This window comes from Hyperolius riggenbachi, chromosome 8 (genome assembly GCF_040937935.1).
Source record: "Hyperolius riggenbachi isolate aHypRig1 chromosome 8, aHypRig1.pri, whole genome shotgun sequence".
NCBI lineage: Eukaryota > Metazoa > Chordata > Amphibia > Anura > Hyperoliidae > Hyperolius > Hyperolius riggenbachi.
Window position 1 is genome coordinate 27,694,000 of NC_090653.1, and position 8,468 is coordinate 27,702,467.

Genomic DNA, 8,468 nt, shown 5'->3' on the forward strand with positions numbered 1-8,468 from the left:
CGGACAGGAAGTAATCCAACAGGGCATAGGTGTCAAACCTGGCCGTAACTGACCACCTACGAAATTCGGCCGCGTAATCTTCGACTGGACCCTTGCCTTGCCGTAAAAGCTTGAGCTTCCGCTCAGAGGTCGCAGCAAGGTCTGGGTCGTCGTAAATTACTGCCATGGCTTTAAAGAATTCCTCTACCGAGGTCAATGCTGTGTCTCTAGGAGATAGGGTATGTGCCCAAGTCTGAGAGTCACCGGCCAATAAAGTCTTAATAAACGTGACTCTCTGGGCCTCAGTACCAGAGGATCGGGGTCTCAATTCAAAATATGATAACACTCTACTCCTAAAATTGCGGAAGTCAGATCTGTGGCCAGAGAACCGTTCAGGAACGGGCATACGTATGTCTGCGCTAGGAGGGGATCACACTTCATCCACTGACGTCTGGAGGGTTTGAACGGACCCTGTCAAAGCCTCAATCAATGCTTTGTGTTCACCCAGCACTCGATTGACATTATCCACCGAAGTGGCGAGTTCACCCAGAGGACCAGTGCGTGCGTCCATTTTGTTTTAGGTCTGGCGTTCTGTAACGATCGGTGAAGCACAGAGAGGATCTGATTACCGGTGATCTGCAGTATCACTGGGAATACAGATGTATACCAGATTATAAGTGATCTGCAGTATCACCGATAATCCGATATACCAGCTAACCTCTATTCACCTGAGTAGAGTGTAGTGTTTGGTGTGTAACAGTAATACTTAAGAGGACTAGGCCTCAGAGCAGTGAGGAGTACTGCACAGATTCCTCCCGTAGACCTGCACTCTCCAAGGCGGGAGGAGTCAGGCTGAGAGTAGGAAGGATATCTGAGAGTGACACTCTGGAGGTAGTGTCACTAACAAGACAGGGAACCGCCTCTAATAGTAAGGTCGGTTCTCGAGGTCGGACAGGCCTGGTCGTAAACACACTGACAGATAAAGTACAGATTCAGAAGGCGGAGTCAAGGTACAGGCAGGGTTCGGCAACAGGGTATCAGATATTTCGAGGTACAAAATCAGGAGGCAGAAGCAGAGTCTAAGGACGAGCCGGGGTTCGGCAACAGAGTATCAGAAAGGCAAGGTACAAGATCAGAGTTCAGGAGGATAGTCAGACAGGCAAGGGGTCATAACAGATAATCACAATCAAACTAGTACTTTAAGCTATCAACAGAATCTAGCTTAGTGTAGGATTACAGCTCCAGCTGGTCCCGGCACACTAACGGATCTGACTACAGGTCTGAGTGCTCCCACGGACGTATGTGTTCGCAACGCCAGACAACCAGCAACTGAACATCCTGCAGTATATATACACATGAGGACTGCCCAGCACCTCCCAAAGTGCTGGACCAATGAAAGATGAAGCCAGTGTCAGCTGACCAGCCTGGTCAGCTTACTACTTCTGGCTGTCATATAATCCCTGCCTGAGTGCGCGCGGGCGCGCGCGTCACTCTAAACCTAGAGGGACTATGTGTCCCAGCCACACCAGCACCGCTCTGCGGTGCCTCCACCCTGGGGCCATGCGCGCTAACCGACGCATCCAACGCGGCGGTTTTTCCGCGCTCCGCCATGCCCTGCACGGGGACAGCCGCCTCAGACTGAGTGGAGGCGGCTGCTTCCCCGTGCTCTGTCGCGCTATGCGCGGAAAGAGCCGCCTGCCGCTGACTCATGGCGGCGGCTCTTCCGCGTTTCATGACATTAGGTTTGTATTATAGTTTGTCTTTTTTCCCCTTCTACTTTATCTCTTTGTTTTTCCTCTCTATCCTTTTAAAGTGATTATTATACATTATTTGAAGGAAGAAGGAACAAGAGAAATAGGAGGAATAGAGAAACAAAAAGCAGAAACTCAAAAGGAACAAAACAGAGAACATCAACAATAAACACAACTAGTGTTGGGCGAACACCTAGATGTTCGGGTTCGCGAACGTTCGCCGAACATCGCCGCGATGTTCGGGTATTCGCGCCAAACTCCAAACATAATGGAAGTCAATGGGGACCCGAACTTTCGTGCTTTGTAAAGCTTCCTTACATGCTACATACCCCAAATTAGCAGGGTATGTGCACCTTGGGAGTGGGTACAAGGGGGAAAAAAATATTTGAAAAAGAGCTTATAGTTTTTGAGAAAATTGATTGTAAAGTTTCAAAGGAAAAACTGTCTTTTAAATGTGGAGAATGTCATGTTTCTTTGCACAGGTAACATGCTTTTTGTCGCCATGCAGTCATAAGTGTAATACAGAGAAGAGGTTCCAGGAAAAGGGACCGGTAACGCTAACCCAGCACCAGCAGCAGCAGACGTGATGGAACAGGAGGAGGCGCAGGAGGAGAAGGCCACGCTTTGTGAGACACAACAACCCAGGCCTTGCATGAGGACAAGAAGCGTGCGGATAGCATGCTTTGTACCGCCATGCAGTCATAAATGTAATACAGATAAGAGGTTCAATAAACAGGGACCACGCGGCAATGCTAACCCAGCAGCAGCAGACGTGATGGAACAGGAGGAGGCGCAGGAGGAGAAGGCCACGCTTTGTGAGACACAACAACCCAGGCCTTGCATGAGGACAAAAAGCGTGCGGATAGCATGCTTTTTACCACCATGCATGCAGTCATAAATGTAATAAAGATAAGAGGTTCAATAAACAGGGACCGGGCGGCAACGCTAACCCAGCAGCAGCAGACGTGATGGAACAGGAGGAGGCACAGGAGGAGAAGGCCACGCTTTGTGAGACACAACAACCCAGGCCTTGCATGAGGACAAAAAGCATGCGGATAGCATGCTTTTTACCGCCATGCATGCAGTCATAAATGTAATAAAGATAAGAGGTTCAATAAACAGGGACCGGGCGGACACGCTAACCCAGCAGCAGCAGACGTGATGGAACAGGAGGAGGCGCAGGAGGAGAAGGCCACGCTTTGTGAGACACAACAACCCAGGCCTTGCATGAGGACAAAAAGCGTGCGGATAGCATGCTTTTTACCGCCAGGCATGCAGTCATAAATGTAATAAAGATAAGAGGTTCAATAAACAGGGACCGGGCGGCAACGCTAACCCAGCAGCAGCAGACGTGATGGAGCAGGAGGAGGCGCAGGAGAAGAAGGCCACGCTTTGTGAGACGCAACAACCCAGGCCTTGCATGAGGACAAAAAGCGTGCGGATAGCATGCTTTTTACCGCCATGCATGCAGTCATAAATGTAATAAAGATAAGAGGTTCCATAAACAGGGACCGGCAACGCTAACGCAGCAGCAGCAGCACACGTGATGGAACAGGAGCAGGCGCAGGAGGAGAAGGCCATGCTTTTTGAGACACAACAACACCGGCCTTGCATGAGGACAAAAAGCGTGCGGATATAGCAGCAATGCTTTTTGCCGCCATGCAGTCATAAATGTAATAAAGATGAGAGGTTCAATAAACAGGGACCGGAAACGCTAAACCATCCCAGATGTTCATTGGTCATGTTACTTGTTTGGGGTCCTGGAGTGTTGCGTAGTCGTTTCCAATCCAGGATTGATTCATTTTAATTTGAGTCAGACGGTCTGCATTTTCTGTGGAGAGGCGGATACGCCGATCTGTGACGATGCCTCCGGCAGCACTGAAACAGCGTTCCGACATAACGCTGGCTGCCGGGCAAGCCAGCACCTCTATTGCGTACATTGCCAGTTCGTGCCAGGTGTCTAGCTTCGATACCCAATAGTTGAAGGGTGCAGATGGATTGTTCGACACAGCTACGCCATCTGACATGTAGTCCTTGACCATCTTCTCCAGGCGATCGGTGTTGGAGGTGGATCTGCACGCTTGCTGTTCAGTGGGCTGCTGCTGCATGGGTGTCAGAAAATTTTCCCACTCCAAGGACACTGCCGATACCATTCCCTTTTGGGCACTAGCTGCGGCTTGCGTTGTTTGCTGCCCTCCTGGTCGTCCTGGGTTTGCGGAAGTCAGTCTGTCGGCGTACAACTGGCTAGAGGAGGGGGAGGATGTCAATCTCCTCTCTAAAGTCTCCACAAGGGCCTGCTGGTATTCTTCCATTTTGACCTGTCTGACTCTTTCTTCAAGCAGTTTTGGAACATTGTGTTTGTACCGTGGATCCAGAAGGGTATAAACCCAGTAATTGGTGTTGTCCAGAATGCGCACAATGCGTGGGTTGCGTTCAATGCAGTCTAGCATGAATTGAGCCATGTGTGCCAGAGTCCTACCAGAATCCTCATCATCCTCTTGTGAGCGTTGTGATAGTTGTTGTGATGCATCATAGTCGTCACCTTCCTCCTGGTCTGCTTCTGCTGACCATTCGCGCTGAATTGTGGAAGTCCAACATGCACCGCTCTGGCCCTCGTCAGTGGTGGCAGGAAATTCCTGCTCCAACTCCAGCTGTTCCTCCTCCTCTTCTTCATCATAGCTGCTGGGGCCAGCGTTTCCTGAGGCAGATGGCCTGATGTTGGTACCATCACGCTGATCGTTTTCTCCTTCAGATTCCCCCAGTTGCATCATGACAGCTGTTTCCTTGATTTTCAACATTGACCTCTTCAGTAAACACAGCAGTGGTATGGTAATGCTGACTGAAGAGTTGTCACAACTCACAAGCAACGTGGATTGCTCAAAATTTTGGAGGACTTGGCAGAGGTCCAACATGTTGGCCCAATCGGATCCACAGAAGCTTGGCAGCTGTACGGATGTGCCTCGGTACTGCGCCGTCATGTACTGGACCACTGCACTCTTCTGCTCGCAAAAGCGGGCTAGCATGTGCAGCGTAGAATTCCAGCGCATAGGGACATCACACAGCAAGCGATGGTGGGGGAGATTGAAGCGCTCCTGCATCTTGGCGAGTGCCCCCGAAGCAGTACTGGAATTTCTACAATGTTTGGCCACTCGACGCACCTTCAACAGAAGATCGGGCACGCCTGGGTACGTCCTCAGGAACCGCTGAACTACTAGGTTCATCACGTGCGCCAGGCAAGGGATGTGTGTCAGCTTAGCCAACCTTAAAGCGCGAATGAGATTACTCCCATTATCACACACAACCATGCCCGGTTTCAGGTCCAGCGGTGCCAGCCACAAATCCGTCTGTTCCTTTATTCCCCTCCAAATTTCCTCCCCTGTGTGCTGCTTATCCCCAAGGCAGATCAGCTTCAGCAACGCTTGCTGACGCATGCCAACAGCTGTGCTGCACTGCTTCCATGATCCTACTGCTGCTGTTGCTGGGTTAGCGTTTCCAGATGAGGTACAGCTTTGAGATGCGTTGGAGGAGAAGGAGTCAGAGAGGTAGGTGCTGCTGTTATCCAGTGGGAGGGACGGCGGTGCAGCTGTTTGCGGCGTGGGCAACACCCGCGCCGTAGCAGGTGAGGAATCGCTGCCAGGCTCCACAAGGTTCAACCAGTGCGCGGTAAGGGAGATGTATCGACCCTGGCCGAACGCACTCGTCCAGGTGTCAGTGGTGAGGTGAACCTTGCAGGCAACGGCATTCTTCAAGCTTCGGGTTATTTTGCTGACCACGTGCTCATGCAACTCAGGCACTGCAGAGCGCGCAAAGTGGTAGCGGCTGGGAACCACATAACGTGGGATGGCCACTGACATCATGCCCTTGAAGCTGTTTGTCTCCACCACTCGATATGGCAGCATTTCGCAGGCCAGAAGCTTGGCTATGCTGGCTGTTACTGCCACGGCCCGGGGGTCATTTGCTGGCAATTTCCTCTTGCGCTCAAACATCTCCGACACAGACAACTGAACCGTAGGGCTGCACACTGAAGGGCTGTTGGTTGTTGTGTTTGATGAACACTGGGAGACCTCAAGAGCACTACTCCGGAAAGTGACAGTGTCAGCGTCATCTGATGTTTGCGAATGTTGTGAACCACGCAATGGCTGGGCTACTGCTGCTGCTGAGGCGGGTCTGGTGGTGAGACTGGTGAACCCAAGGGAGGCAGTGTTGCTGGTACCCTGTCCTGTCGCGTTTGCCCACAGAGTGGGATGTTTGGATAGCATGTGGCGGCTCATGCTGGTGGTGGAGAGGTTGTTAATACTTTTCCCCCTGCTCAGGCGGGTCTTGCACACCTTGCAAATCGCCATGGTAACATCCTCAGTGCAGTCTTCAAAGAAAGCCCAGACTTTGGAGCACCTGCCTTGCTGGCGATTTCTGTTTGCGCCTCTTTTGCCTCTCACTTGAACTTCCACGCTTGTGGTGCCTGAAATTGCGCGCCGCCTACCTTGTGGCACAAGGCGAACTCGTGCAGCAGTGGGTTCTTCAACAGACTCATCTGTGCTGCTGCTACGACGGCGATGTTCTCGTTCACAAACAAAATCTGGGTCTATGTCCACATTGTCCATACCCTCCTCTTCCATCTCCTGAAACTCGTCATATGTCATTGTGGGGGGCCGCCGCCGTGGAGTAGAGCTCCCCAGAACAACCTCTGCGCAGCTCACTCCAACGTCGTCTTCCAGAGCTTCTCGGCCGACCTCCTGCAATTGCAATCCCTCCTGCCCAACTTGCTCTGGGATTTAGGTTACAAAGTCCTCGGACTCGCCTTGTATTTCAGTGCCCGGTGCATTTGCCACAGTTAATGGTTGTGAATCCGGGCACAACATTTCTGGCTGTTCCTCCATTGACCTTTCAAAGGTGGAAGTTTGTTGGCCTGGGAATAGCTCCTGCGAATACCCCATTGTGTCCTGAGGTAATTCATCGGACTGGTTATCTGGCAGTTGTGTGCGTGGTGTCGCTGCCGGTTGTGTCAGCTTTGTGCCCACTGGCTCCTTGTAACTGGCTGAGGACTCGGACCTCGTGCGTGATGTGCTGGTGCTGCTTAACCCACTGCTGGACGCTTGAGAGGTCATCCAAGTAATTATCTGGTCCTGTTCTTTTGGATCTGTGAGGGTGGTTGTCCTGGACAAACTGGGCGGTATTGAGTGGGTTTTCTTGGGTGCTCCCCTGTGGCCTGTACGTGAACCGTCAGGGGAAACACCTCTTCCCTTGCCCCTCCCTCTTTCAACGGATTTCTTCCTCATTTCACTTATCCTTAAAGTACACGCTGACTGGCAGCAGTACAGTGGCAGTACAGAAATGCTATACAGTGGTGGGTGAGCGGTGTACCACTATTGCCAGCAGCGACACAGAGCACAATGCTATACAGTGGCGGGTGAGCGGTGTACTACTGTTCCCAGGCCCAGCAGACACAGAGTGGAAGTAAACACAATGCTATATAGTCTGGCTGAGCCGTGTACACAGAGTGGCAGTACACACAATGCTATATAGTCTGGCTGAGCCGTGTACACAGAGTGGCAGTACACACAATGCTATATAGTCTGGCTGAGCCGTGTACACAGAGTGGCAGTACACACAATGCTATATAGTCTGGCTGAGCGGTGTACACAGAGTGGCAGTACACACAATGCTATATAGTCTGGCTGAGCGGTGTACACAGAGTGGCAGTACACACAATGCTATATAGTCTGGCTGAGCGGTGTACACAGAGTGGAAGTACACACAATGCTATATAGTCTGGTTGAGCCGTGTACACAGAGTGTCAGTAAACAATGCTATATAGTCTGGCTGAGCGGTGTACACAGAGTGGCAGTACACACAATGATATATAGTCTGGCTGAGCGGTGTACACAGAGTGGCAGTATACAATGCTATATAGTGTGGCTGAGCCGTGTACACAGAGTGTCAGTAAACAATGCTATATAGTCTGGCTGAGCCGTGTACACAGAGTGTCAGTAAACAATGCTATATATAGCGTGGCTGAGCGAGGTACACAGTGGCAGTACACACAATGCTATATAGTCTGGCTGAGCGGTGTACACAGAGTGGAAGTACACACAATGCTATATAGTCTGGCTGAGCCGTGTACACAGAGTGGCAGTACACACAATGCTATATAGTCTGGCTGAGCCGTGTACACAGAGTGTCAGTAAACAATGCTATATATAGCGTGGCTGAGCGAGGTACACAGTGGCAGTACACACAATGCTATATAGTCTGGCTGAGCGGTGTACACAGAGTGGAAGTACACACAATGCTATATAGTCTGGCTGAGCCGTGTACACAGAGTGTCAGTAAACAATGCTATATATAGCGTGGCTGAGCGAGGTACACAGTGGCAGTACACACAATGCTATATAGTCTGGCTGAGCGGTGTACACAGAGTGGAAGTACACACAATGCTATATAGTCTGGCTGAGCCGTGTACACAGAGTGGCAGTAAACAATGCTATATATAGCGTGGCTGAGCGAGGTACACAGTGGCAGTACACACAATGCTATATAGTCTGGCTGAGCGGTGTACACAGAGTGGAAGTACACACAATGCTATATAGTCTGGCTGAGCCGTGTACACAGAGTGTCAGTAAACAATGCTATATATAGCGTGGCTGAGCGAGGTACACAGTGGCAGTACACACAATGCTATATAGTCTGGCTGAGCGGTGTACACAGAGTGGCAGTACACACAATGCTATATAGTCTGGC